This window comes from Ceratotherium simum, chromosome 32 (genome assembly GCF_057802395.1).
Source record: "Ceratotherium simum simum isolate JZ-2026a chromosome 32, ASM5780239v1, whole genome shotgun sequence".
NCBI lineage: Eukaryota > Metazoa > Chordata > Mammalia > Perissodactyla > Rhinocerotidae > Ceratotherium > Ceratotherium simum.
The window spans coordinates 29,085,649-29,100,541 of record NC_141931.1 but is presented as its reverse complement, the minus strand read 5'-3'; the positions used below and the strand labels follow the sequence as shown (position 1 = coordinate 29,100,541).

Genomic DNA, 14,893 nt, shown 5'->3' with positions numbered 1-14,893 from the left:
TTTGGAAAGTTACACAGACTGATGAGTGAAAGACATATGTGTATAAGTCCAAACGCACCCAAGTCCGCTCACTTTATCTTTGTGTCAGTGAGAAAAGCTATGGAATGAGTCTAGGATGAGATTCCAGAAAGATTCTGTCTCATCCCTGACTCAAAATGGCCCCTGTCTTCCTGTCTTACTTCCCCTATGTATTGATGTAAATTTTAACAATCCTTATACACTAATTATCAGAAAATAAATTGAGGCAAACATATTTACCAAAGTCACTTACTTTTCCTTTGGAAAAGGAATATATCAAAGGTTGAAGTTTAGGCCATCTAGGATTTTCATGTCCTCTGAAGTCAACTGGAATTCAAAACCCTATCACAGAAGTGGAAAAAAAATTATGATTTCTACATTGCATGATTGCCAATCTGGAAAATCCAAGCAAATCAGACTGAATGGTGCAGAGGAAATTCTCAAAATGTCTTAGAAGTTTCCCAAAGTTTTTAAAGACATCAAGCCAAATACTCCAGTGGTAATAAATATCAGGCAAAAATTAAATAGAAATCTATCCATGGATATAATATATTGAATCTGCACAAGACTACAGACCAAAAGGAGATTTTTTTTAAATGTTGAGAGAACAAAGCTGCCATTATTCAACGAGATAGGGTCGTGTACTTAGAAGATCCAGAAGAATCTAGAAATATATTCTAAAAATACAACACATAATTTAGCAATTTTTATGAATATATCTCAATTTCGATACCTGATCAATGAACAGATAGAATGTGAAAAAAACTTTTCAAGGTAATTTAAACCAATTATTATCCAAATACTAATTATGGTATGTTCAAAGGACACAGTAACTGGCTTGAAGAGGATATCATTGTCCAAAAGGGGGACACTTTAAGAGTCAAAAATATTGTATCTAATGGCTAACATGTTGAACCAAATAAATACATCAATCTGTACTAATATTCCAAGATGGGGCAGATAGAGAAGATAGATAAACGGGTAGTAGATAGATAGGTAGATAGATAATAGACAGACAGATGATAGATAGATGATAGATAGATAGATAGATAGATAGGTAGATAGACAGACAGATAGATAGAAAGAAAGTACAATGTCAACAATTTCACAATTGAAGAATATAAATAAGGCGTTTATTGCATTATTCTTTCAGCATTCTGTACATTTGAAAATCTTCTTAACAGAAAGTTAGGAAAAAGTTAAAGTAATATCAAACATACTAGTTATCTATGAAAAAATCTAACAAAAGGATTATTTAAATTACTTTTTGGAAAAAATTATAATTTATTAAAAATATATGAAGAACACCTACTTAAATAAATACTCATACCATAATCATGGATTGGAAGTCTCAATACAGTAAAGAAGGCAGTTTTCTCCAAATTGATCTACAGTTTCAATGCGATATGAACCAAAGATTTACACTTTTATTTTTCATGGAAGTTCATAAGTGATACAATATTTTACATAAAAGAACAGCTAGTCAAGAACAATCAAGACATCCTTAAAGAAGAAAAAGGAATGGAGAAAATTTTTAACATTCTGAAAGGCAAGATTTATTTTCCACTATAATTATATTGTACAGAAAAGTGAGTAGTTGAATAGAAGACAGAGGTCAGAAATGGACTGAGGGACATTTGCTATATGACAGAGATGACAATGAAAATCTTTGGGAAAATATGAACATTTGGATTTCCACTTAAACATATACATATATTTGGTTCCATTTTCATATCGTATTAAAAAATCAATTCCAGGAGTATTAGAGACCCAAATTTGAAAGAAAAGACAAGAAAAGTTTTACAAATTTCTCTACCACTTGAATCTGGCCTGGCCTGTAACTTGCACTGGAAAAAAAAAATTGCCACAAGCAATGGTGAGTCTGTTCTGAGCCTACACATGAAAACGCTTTGCAAGTATCAACTCACTGCCTTGGGAAAATGCCACTGTGATGAGATGAAGAACAGGCTAGTTCTCCATAGTCTAACCAACTGTATGACAAATTATATGGAACAGAGTTTACGCACCTCTCACAACAGCAAAATCAACTCCTACATCAGAGCTTCCTGGTTGCTCTACATTTGACTACAAATATATGAGAGAGCTCAGCCAAGAAGAGAACAGTTTAATTGAGCCCAGGCTAATTATCAAACCACAGAATCATGAGCTAAATAAACGGCTTCTGTAGTAAACCTCTAAATTAGGGATAGTTTGTTATACAGCTATGTCTAATGGTAAAATAATGGTCTCCTACATGTACAAAAAAAGGTAACAGGGCTGGCCCAGTGACACAAGTAGGTTAAGTGCACGCGCTCCACTGTGGCGGCCCGGGGTTCACCGGTTCGGATCCCGGGCGCACACTGACGCCCTGCTTGGCAAGCCATGCTGTGGTGGTGTCCCATATAAAGTGGAGGAAGATGGGCACGGATGTTAGCTTAGGGCCAGTCTTCCTCAGAAAAAAAAAAATGAGGAGGATTGGCAGATGTTAGCACAAGGCTGATCTCCCTCACCAAAAAAAAAAAAAAGATAATAAAAATTATCAAAGACTTGAACAGGTGCTTCACAAAAGTGGAAACTCAAGGAGAACAAATACACAAAAATAAAACTACATTACTGTTCAAGAAAACGCAAGCTAAAACCCCAGTGAACTGGAGACCACTGCTACAGTCTGATATTTATGCGCCCTCAAAATTCGTATGCTGGACACCTAACCCAGACTCGGATGGTATTAGACAGTGGGGCCTTTGAGTGGTGATTAAGTCATGTTGGTTGTGCCCTCTTGAATGAGATTATTGCCTTCCTAAAAGAGACCTGAAAGAGCTCCCTTGCCCCTTCTACCTTGTGAAGATACAATGAACAATATCAGACAGAGAAAAGAGCCTTCACTCAAACACGCTAGAACCCTGATCTCAGACTTCTAGCCTCTAAAACTGTAAGAAATAAATTTCTGTATTTCATAAGACACCGTATCTGTGATACTTTGTTATAGCATCTCAAATCTAACATGCTATAACTAAGAAAATCAAGTAATAGAATTCCCTCATTTTAGAATGAAGAAAATGAGAAGTCACTTACAAAGGGGTAAAGAGTACATTGCAAACCTAATGTGTGAACTATAATCTCTGTTTCTGTCCAATCTTAATTCCATTCACCGTGCTGCCTCTCTGGGTGCAACAGTAGGAGAAAACCGGTGGGAAAACGCATAATGCACACATGCATGGGAAATAACAGGTAGCTCATCTGGGCCTCAAGATGTCTTGAGACCCTTAAAAAGAACGCATGTGGAAAATATTATTTAGGGGCCCCCATGCCCACACCTGAACTCATCACCTGCATGTTCTTTTTCATCTGCTTTTCATTGATACTCTTGGCCAGAACCACAACCCCATGCTGTAGCTGGTAGTGAAGGGCAATCAGTGATGGAGTTCACTTGTACTTTTTTGCCATGGCACAAAGAACTGGATCATCCAAGAGAACTGGGGTGCTCTGGTGTACCCTGGAAGGAAATGCAGAAATGCTGAAGACCTGAGACTCAGTATCCAGTTTGTTAGAAGGCTTCCCAAACAGATTCTGTAGATGCAGTCTAGACCAGTGTTTCTCAAAATGTGGTCCCTGGACCAGAAACATAGCTATCATCTGGGAGCTTGTTAGGAAGGCAAATTTCATGTCTTACCCTAAGACCAACTGATTCAGAAACTTGGTTGTGGCACATAGCGATCTGAATTTACAAGCCCTCCAGTTCATTTTGATGCGTGCTTGAATTCAGACCAATGCTTCTAAACTCATAGATTTTTTTCTCTTTTACTTCTCAGTGGCTTTTTTTCTTCTCTGATCACAGCCTTCAAAGTAAGAACAAGAGTATGAGAGGAGAAAGAGAAAGGAGAAAACTGGGATAGTTTTATTTTAACTTTTCTAAGATATTTATAAAATTTGAGTAGTCCCCAAATTAAAACTCTTCATTTTATCATTACTTGTAGTGTGCAATATTTCTATAGAAGTTTATAAAAACATTTCACATTGTAATTTTTTCTATCATTATAAACCTTGGAGTTATATAATATTATCCTGATTTTAGACATAAAGTGAGGCTTAGAGTCTATTACTAAAAATATGTTAATTAGTTAATAAATGTCTAAATCATGACTTGAATTTTTGTCTCAATTTTGGGTATTACATATAGATTTTAATGCTGGGATTTTTTATTGATTAATCTACAATCAGACACATATAATGTATAAGCATAGGCTGGGTGATGGGATGATAGTGGGGAAGGATTACTTCCATCCCTCTCTTCTCTCCTCCAGCCAGTTGAGAGTTAATTCCAGAAAAATAAGTATGGTATGATCAAAGATGTTTCAGGAAAAATAGTGTTTAGGTAAACTCCTTGTTGTCTTCATTACCATCGTTTTGGATGTTGGGAACCCAAAGAACTATAGGCAACTAGGACAATATCTTTCTACTTGCAGAAATCCAACAGTTTGCTCTGGTTGAGATAAGGATGATATTCTACCTGCAGAATGCCAAGATAGAAAAGCATCAGATTATATGAAATGAAGATATTCATATGGAAAAGAAAGGTTAAAAGGAAAATAAAGCTGAATAAAAAACTATGTAATATTAAATTTAAACTGGAAATATAAACATCAAGTACTATTTTTTTTTAAATGAATATTATATCTCTGTTCCCTAAAAGAGTAAAAAAAGAAAAAAAAAAAAAACGTATTTCTCAGAACAAGGGACTCTATGGATCAGATCTTGGTTACGCAATACCATTGTACATTACAAGTAGACATGGCAATTTTCTAGATCTGGGAGAAAAAAAGAATTGTTTGAGTCTTGGACATCAAATGTTGCAGAAATAAAGAAGTTACTCAAAGACTCATGAAAGGCTGTGTAAAGGACAAAAGAACCAGTTTGATGGGGATCCCACTGGTGACCTCGGGTAGATTTGAGTATCAGTGAATAATGACTAAAAGCAATTATAACACACTGAGGAAATAAAAATCCATTACTCCATTGTGATTAGAAAAAGAGAGAAAGAGAAAACAAGAATCTTTTTTCCCACTGATGATGATTATTACAATAATTGCTTTCTAGAAATATTGATAACTAGGGAAGGAGTTAAGGATTTACCCTACCTTACAGGAATAATCATATTTTATCCTGATTTGATGAGGGAATTTTCCATTCACAACAAAATTTCAGGTAAAAATATTATAAAACTGTAGTTAAAGTTGAAAATACTTATTTACAAATCCCAATGACATTACTGATTCATAGTAAAATCATTGATGGCTACTTAACCATTATGTGAAAACTTGGGGGCAATATGACTTACCCTGATGACAATTACCATCCCACAGATTGTTAGGTAATTAAAAAGGGGAAAATACACATTTAAAAAGAAAAGACCTGGCAGCCTCAGCTTAATGATGAAAACAAAAGTAACATCTCTCCTAGTGAGACAACCTGTCATCACAGGCTTCCTACGGGAGTGTGATTTGAGGGACACAGCATGCAAAGGACAGTTTCTTGCTTAAAATATTTAACCTTAATGTAATAAGCCCTTCAGATCTAACTTCTAATTTACAGAAACTTGGAATGGAGAAAGGAATAATTAACACCACAAGATAGCAATTAGATAAACCCAGAATATTCAACAAATCCTATCTGGATGTCATGGTAAAAAAGGGTTGAGTGACCATTCTAGGTTAAGAAAGCTTAAGAAACATGACTAAAAGTAATATGTGGACCACAATTGGCTCCTGACTAGAAAAGAAGACCTATGAAAGAAAACTATATGGAGAACTGAATATGGATTGGATACTAGACAATAAGATTTCCGAGGTCTGAAGGTGTGAATTGTCATGTCTATAGCTTACTTTGAAGAGGGTCAGCAAAATTTTACATATGTGTATGCAGATAGATCCACGTATGTGTACATATGTTTGGAAATGTAGGAAAACGTGAAAACTTTTCAATATAGAAGGGAAAACACGGATGTTCTCTATCATACTCAACTTCTCTGAATGTCTGAAAATTTTCATAATAAAAATTGAAAAGAAAACTAATACTAGAATCACATGAATATTTTGACATTTATAAACGAAAATCAGTAGTGCTATAACATGATATGTCAAATTCTTGACTTTTATAAACCACATTTTCCAATCAAAGACGCTTACTACTTGACTCCAAGTTATACCTTGAGGATATTACGCAAAATGAAATAAGACTTTCACAGGACAAGTGCCACATGATACCAGTTACATGAGGTGTCTAAAATAGTCAGACTCATAGAGTCAGAGCAGAATGGTGGTCACCATGCGCTGGGAAGACGGAGAAATTAGGAGTTGCTAATTGTGGGCATGAAATCTCCAATTATGCAGGATGAATAAGTTCTAGAGATCTCCTGTATAACCTTGTCCTTACAGTTAACAATACTGTATTATATTGCATACTTGAAAATTTGTGCAGAGGCTGGATCTCATGTTAAATGTTCTTACCATAACAAAATACAAATAGAACAGAAAAAAAGTAACAGTACAGAGACAGACATAGAATATCGTGTCTAAACAATTCATGTAAGGGAGGAAATCGATGAGGAGAACCAGACTAAGACTGAGTAAATCACAAGGTCTGCTCTATGTTCCTGCTAAATGTCCTGAGGGTTAATTTTGTCTTTCATTATTATCACCATAAACCGTCCCTCTAGCCTGGATGACTTACATAGTCTCCAGTAAATTTTTCCTGTATCTGTGTTTCCTATTCAAAGACCCCTGAAAGCAGAGATACCAAGACAAAGGATTCAGGCATCCAAATTCCACACAAACCCCTGATACCTACCTCATATTATTTTCACTCTTTCTTTATTTACTACTCATCCTATGTTTTCAAGACTTTCTTTTCTGTACATAGTTCCCTCCAAATAACTTTCACTCATCCCTTCTTGGAAATCTTTTACAGCTCAGGGAAACATCACCTTCCCTCTAAGGTCTGGGTAACTATTCCAGCCCTCTGTCACCTCCTTTACCTTCCTTAAATTTTAATGCACAATTTAGCATTAAGGTCTGGCCACTTTTTTTCACAAAGACTTTATGGAACAGAAATATGATTATGGGTTATTTTCACACAAATCTAGACAGAGGCTCTGCTCCCTAGAATCTTCTGTTCCATAAAGATAGGAAGAACAGGAGGGGAGGCCAAATAGACATCTGGCAGTAGTGCAAGAAGAAGGAAATGAAGAACAGAAAGGAGAGGAGGCAGAGGCTGCTCACCTGGTTGCAGACGGGCTTGTACTTGAGCCCTGGCTTGTTCAGGATCTTCTCCAGCTGCCTGCGGTTAAAGTTGGACACCCCGATGGACTTGGTCAGTCCTGCATCCTTACACTTCTCCATGGCCTGGGGAGGAAGGGGTGGTGAAAAATCATTTGTGCAATTGGCTATAGATCAAGAATAGTTGCTAGAAAAATCTGTTAAAAGGAACAACTGTCAAGAAACAACAATGAAACCAATTGGCATGATACTCAAGAAGAGAAATAGTAGTAAATTGAATAGGGACATAATGTATTGACAGCAAGAATATGGATTACTGTCTTCTCCTTAGAAAAAGGAGAGACAATATTATACATTGAAATAAAGAGAAGCCCATACTTGTATCAAATTCTCCTGTGTTTCTCTCTATAAACTTTTCAGTAATGATTTCCTCCACAGCACTACAGCATACCCGTTTATTAAAAGTTTGTGAATTGCTGAATCTGAAGGTGCATATCCTTTTCTCAGAAGTGGAAGAAATGAACCAGATTCCCCCTCTCCTGGCATCCACTCTGTGCTCCCTTCTTCAAGCATTCACCTCCCACATGGCACACAGATCCACTGTGTCAAATATTGCTTTCCCATGCTCGTCTTCTGGGAAAAGTTCCTACCCTGGCTGGAATAGAAGCTGCCGTTTTCGTGATGTCACAAAATATTTTCTCCACACTTAGCCAGGCTGACACACACATCTAGGGACAAGACACTAAACTTTCCTGAGTTAGGTGGTGTAAAATTATAGATACCAATATTTGCAAATTGATTTGCATATGGAGTTGTAAGGAATGTCTTTAGGAGACAGGCTTCCTCTAATCTCTTAAGCTTAATATGTGCTTCAATAAATACCATTTTCCTAGGCCATAGTGGGGACTCATAGTGATTTATGTTACCCTTGTCCTTCCTCTTCCAAAAGGCCTCCCTTGCACTGGGAATGACAATAAGTTATATGGCCTTATTTCCAGAATAACTATTACAATCTTGACTGAGGCTAGCCAATCAGAGTTCCTCATCCCTCTGGACATCTGATGGTCCAAGGGTCAGCACATGAACCAAACAGGGTCATCCTAGGTTCTCTTAAGGATTAATACAGATGCTGGAAGATACAGAGACGGTTTTAAATTTTAATGACCTTGAGGCTTGAACTGCCCCAAGGTCATATTTGGTATCATTGAAAAATGTTGAGACAAAAATAAAGCAAACTAATAGTAATGCAAAGTTAAGTGATACAGAAAAGGAGATATTTCTGAAGAGTATTCCAATTTCCTAAATCCATAAATGGCTTGGACTTCCCATTTACACAGTCCAATAAACTCTTTTGCATAGGATAGCTTCAGTAGTTTTCTATAACTTAAAATCAAGAATTCTATGTAACATAATCATTAATGGGTAAGTGCAGTCTACAATGTTCCGTTGTGATGATTGCCAACAGTGTAGGCAAGGTCTTGCAAGTCCCTATGAAGACTGCTCATTTTAGACCCACCCAGAGGGAGCACCATCATATCTGTTGATGAGATGATCTGTTGATCATAATGAGATCAACTCATTATGCACAAGTGTAAGGCAGTTTCATTGCTCTCTATGGTTGCATAAACTCCGTGACAATGCCCAGAGACTCAGGAGTCATTGTCATGATTGTGTTTTAAACATGTCTATTTTTATTTCCTCAAGTTTTTGAGACAGATGATTTGAGATTGTTGAACTCTTTTCTCTTGGAGGCATGGAAAAGAAATTAAGGCTTTTTAAAAAAAGCACTTGAAAACCTAATCAGGGATTATTATTTGGGAGATTCTTCTCTACTATAATAATCCCTACATCCTTCTAAGAGAAATCTTAATTCAGAAATCCATGCAAGTTGATAGACATTCTGACATGAGAAGTGAAAATGGTGTGACCATGCAAATTGCCAACCTTCGGAGCCGTCGGATAGTGAATGATATAGAGATCAACATAGTCCAGTTGAAGAGTTTTCAGAGACTTTTCCAAGGCTGGTCGAACAAACTCTGGTCAAAAAAATGTGATCCAAAGCTGCAGAGGTTAAAGAACAAAAGTTGTGTTGGATTAATATTTCATTCAGTTTTGTTTTTTTTCCTTTCATCTAATAATTAGACAGTTTTCTACTTGGTGGAAACTGATGACCACAGAGGAAAAATACTTTTTCCCTTTTTGGGTTCCCTTTTTATCTGACTTACCCATAGACATTCTCTTATAATTTGTTTGGATTTATCATCAGTACATCTACTAAAAATGTAAGGAAATGACCCCAGAGATAAAACATTTTATCAGATAATAACCATGCCCAATATCTGGATTCCGTTTGATAGAGTTTACAAAGCAGTTCAAAAACATAGCCTAATTCTATCAAAATTTCAATCTTATGGGGAATAAGTAGTGTCCATTTAGTTTAAATAACTTTAGGGAAAACATTCTTTGAAAATATTAATATGTACTGGACACAATTCAAAACACTTTAGTGATATCTTGTGTAATACACAAAGTGCCTCTTATATTACTCTCTGTTATTGATAGATGTGAGAATTGAGGTGTGGAATGTTAAGAAATTTTACTAAGTCACCCAGATGAAAAGGAAACCTATAATCGCAGTTCTGTCTGATTTAAAAGTCCATACTGGGTCCGGCCTGCAACATAGCGGTTAAGTGCATACGCTTTGCTGCTGACAGCCTGCGTTCCTATCCCTGGCACGCACCAAGGCACCGTTTGTCAGGCCATGCTGTGGCGGTGTCCCATATAAAGTGGAGGAAGATAGGCACAGATATCAGTCCAGAGCCAGTCTTCCTCAGCAAAAAGAGTAGGATTAGCATGGATGTTAGCTCAGGGCTGATCTTCCTCACACACACAAAAGAAAGTCCATACCAACTCACATTGATATGGTCTGAGGCTCAGGATAGTAAAGTGACTTGACTTTAAAATCATAAAATTTGAACAAAGTAATGATGTGAAAGTCATCATTTTTTTTGACACTAGATTTAATACATGAATATGTGTGAAGAATGTTGTACCAATAAGTGTAATTCACCAAACAACTACTGGTCCCATCATATAATTGCCATCTCCACACAGTCACATTCACACATGTGCTAACACACACAAACCACATACACATCACCTTTGAATTGCAGAATATGTCTTCTCTCTTCAGAGTGCCATCTTCAATTTTGCTTTGGATAGCCAGTCCAACTTCCTTTTCATTACCGTATGCGTGAGCACAATCAATATGGCAGAACCCAGTATTTATACCTAATTTAGTGTCCTCCATAATTTTTCGCTTAGGAACCTAAATGAGCAACCAAAGGCAGTAGTTGGAAATTCACATGATAGAGAGAGAGCTAAGGCACAACTTTGACCTTCCCAAGGATCAAATTATCCTCATGTCTTAGGTTAGTTCTGTGTTTGTGGTGATGAACTCATGGAAGTTTACCAGGATCTTTCCTGGTAAGTAATAAAATATGGGCATCTTAGGAATCCCTTCCATCCTGGACATTCACCGCTTCATCACTAGCATCAAAGGTCCCCAAGTCCACCCTAAGTTTCAATGATTTGCTGAAAATAGTCACAGGACTCAGAATACAGTTGTCATCATAGATATGATTTACATTGTGAGAGATTACTAACCAAAATCAACAAAGAGAAAAGAAATATGAAAAGAAGTCTAAAGAAACAAGGTGACAACTCCTAAGAGTCCTCTACCAATGTAGACACACAGAGCACACTAAAGAAAAATTTTATATAAATTCAGAACTTATATATTTAATTTGTAAAATGTGATGTTTTCATGTATGTATACTTTGCAAAATGATTACCACAATGAAGGTAATTAGAATACTCATCACATCACATAGCTAACATCTTTGTGTGTGTGGTGAGAACACTTAAGATTTCCTCTCTTAGCAAATCTCAAGAATATAATACATTATTATTAACTATAGTCACCATGCTGTACATTAGTTCTCCAGAACTTATTCATTTTATAACTGAAAGTTTGTACCCTTTGACCAACATCTCCCCATTATTCCCATTGCCCCCTCCCCTAGCCCCTAGTCACCACTCCTCTATTCTGTTTCTATGAGTTTGAGGTTTTTATATTCCATATACATAAGTGGGATCATGCAATATTTGTCTTTCTATGTCTGGCTTATTTCACTTAGCATAATGTCCTCCAGGTTCATCCATGTGGTTGCAAATCGCAGGAGTTCCTTCTGTTTTAAGGCTGAATAATATTGCATTTCTTTTTAAGTATTTCAAAAACGTTCTTTATTCAATGGTGTTGCTATGAACTGGATATTTGGTATAACTGCCCTCTGCTAGTCATGCTCTTTCCTTAGGTGTAGGGGCATTCAGGGTTTACCAAAGGTGAAGTTTCAGTGGTATCCTTAACCCTTCCCTCCCTGTCCTCCCACTTTCCACTACAAAGTAAACAAGTCCTGTCATCTGTCTCCAAAATGTCTCTTCAGGGGCTGGCCTGGTGGAGTAACAGTTAAGTGCATGCCCTCTGCTGCAGTGGCCCAGGGCTCAGATCCCAGGCACTCACCAATGCACCTCTTGTCAAGCCATGCTGTGGTGGCATCCCATATAAAGTGGAAGAAGATAGACATGGATGTTAGCCCAGGGCCAGTCTTCCTTGGCAAAAAGAGGAGGATCGGAGACAGACGTTAGCTCAGGGCTAATCTTCCTCACCAAAAAAAAAAAAAACAAAAAGAAAGAAAGAAAAAATGTCTCTGAATATTTCTTCTATTTTATAGATGAGATAGTGAGACTCGACATTTAAATACTAGTCCCGTGTCATATAACTCTTTTAAAGACAAAATTGGAAGACAATCTTCTGGCTTTCAGTCTAGTGACTTTTCCTTTTTGTTCCATCTTGTGTCCAAAGTTCAACTCTACCTGTTTGCTTCACTCAAAAATATATTAACAAGGACCAAGAATTGTAACCTTGTCCTGGAAGACTGTAGCTTATTCCCTCAAATTATATTATATTTTGTATTTGGGATAAATTCCCAAGCAGTAGGAGAAGTATGAGGGAAATTACAGGTGGAGTATTTATAGCCTGGCACGCAGCAGGCTACTCCACAGCAGAACAGAAACTCTCTCCCATCATTTGTCATTAACCTCATATCCGGGACCTTTACCACAAATATTTCTCTGGATCATGTCTTCTTAGTGGGAGGAAAGAATTTTTGAATGCAAGAAGTATAAGAGAAGCCACTGACATTTATTCACCCTCAAAGCAAGGCAGCTGATAGTCAATATTCTTGCCGGCTGAGTGTCTTCCCTTGTCACCTAGGGAAATAGATAGAAACTGGAGGAAAACCCACAATAATCTGTAGGTAACGACATGGTCAGACCCTGATGGGGCGTGAGCATTGACTACTTTGTCTCTTTGTATTAGGAATGGTTTTAGCCTGGTTACAAGAACCAAGTGAGCCACCCAGAGTCACACAGGAACTCAATGACTTGACAACCCAAGTCAGCTTCCACTCATGCTACACCTATTTTCTTTTGAATACTCTAACCCAAGACCCATTTAGCTGCACAGGTGCCAGATCCCAGTACAGGAATGAAGTTGCCATCATCTAGTTTCACACGCCAACCTTTGGCATCCATTGCCTGTTTCTCCTCTCTCTATGCAGACTTTGTTTTATTCTTCTGCCTTCACATTTTATATGAATAACGGGAGGGTAACACCCAAGTCCTCAGTCCAGCTGTTAGCAAGTGGACGGTAGGAGGAGCAAGTTTAAAGCAATAAGCCACGTAGTGAGAAGAGAATTGGAACAAGTTAACTTGTTGGTTTGTTTTTTTTATCAGAGTTATCTTAAACTATTATATAGTGATAAATAAATCATTAATTTCTTGCACAGTAAATTTTTTCATTCAAGATCCATGTACATTGACATAATATTACAAGAGATTTGGTGAACAGTTATTGACCATATGTTAGACTAGAAACTTCCAGATACTGATCTTTTTTTTGCCGTGATGAAGCCCCTTCTTCATCATAGATCATGTGAGACAATTACAGGAAAACACACACACACACACACACACACACACACATAATTTTGAAGAATGATTAATGAACATTTTTCAAAAATATGACCCTCAATAAAGATTTTAAACTTCAAATTGAAAGACAATTTGCTTTTATACCTTTCCCATGAGCAAAATTATTTTTGTTTGTTTTTTTTCTTTACTTTATAAAAAGAATGTCCCTTCTGAACAAGTTTGCAATCCTGAAGCAGGTGCTCAAAAAAGACATTTTGGTGAGGTTATTATTAAAGTATTAATAATTAACAGTTTTTACATATCATTTGCAGTATGAAAACAGAATTTTAGAGAGTGTATAACCTTCATCCAGTTATAAATTTTAGAAAACTATCATGACATAACTACCAAAACATTGATAAATATTTTATATAATTTATTATCTTGTTTAACAGTATACATGAAGAAAAATCTGGAAACAACTTACAAAAAACTTGGGAGGAGTTAGGGAAATTATGATGCGTTGATACAATGGAATATTATGAAGCCATTCAAAATGAACACAGAGAGTGATGTCAGCAAATTGGTGGACAAGGAATAGCTGAGTTCTCTCATGGAAACAGAAGGAAACAACCAGAAACTAGCTGAAATAACCTTTCAGGAGCTCTGGAAAACAGTTAAACAAAGATCTGCAGCAACAAAGTGAACAGCCAGTTAGGAAGAAGTCAGATTCAAAGTGGAAGGAAATCTCATCATGTTTTTACTCATCCTTACCCCTCCCCCTGCCTGGCACAGTGCAGGCTTGATCTATAAGTGGCATCAGCCCAGTTCACAGTTACCTCTCTCAAACCAGAGTGATCATAGAAGATCTTGTTTTCAATGAGGGCTGCCTGAAAGACTGCTGTCTGTTTTGCCTAACTCTATGCTTAAACTGAAAAGTAGCTGGAATGGCTTGTTATAGCTGCAGGGGGACTATAGATACACAGATGCTAAGGGAAAAGATTAGGGTGGAGACATAGAATAGACCACATAATTCTCTGAGGAGTATCTGGGGTGTGTATTTTGGGGGATATTAAGACACTAAAAAAAGCAACCATTTATTCAGGGGAATTAAAAAAGTCACGCACAGGCTAAGCAATATGCATGCTCAAAAAATAAATGAGTAAAATTTCAGCTTTCACTTTGGCCAGACCCCAGGACTAGGAGAATGCCAATATAATAAGTGAAGGATTGTCAGGACCCAGAAAAAATCTGTGAAAGTGGGAGAGGTAGCTGTTTTTTCTAATGCTCAATTAAACACACACAACATACAAAAAGAAATCATAAACTAAAAAAAAAAAAAATCAGGAACTGTTCTGAACAAGCATGGGCATTGGATTTAGTAAACAAAGAGTTTTGAAACAAATGTCTTACATAAGCTGAAATTGCTAAAGCAAAAATTTGACAAAGAAATAAATGAAACCAGGTGAAACATAAAATAATAAAATGATGATATCAAAAAATATATGGAAATTATGGATCCTATAGAACAGAAAGAACAAAATCAAGAAACGTGAACAGACCCTAAA

General features: G+C 36.7%; 1 pseudogene; it reads right to left on the bottom strand.

Moving 5' to 3' along the window:
* Window positions 1–294: 294 nt before the first annotated feature.
* LOC101406629 (aldo-keto reductase family 1 member C23-like protein) lies at window positions 295–12,947 on the bottom strand (annotated as a pseudogene).
* Between the last annotated feature and the right edge of the window lie 1,946 nt (window positions 12,948–14,893).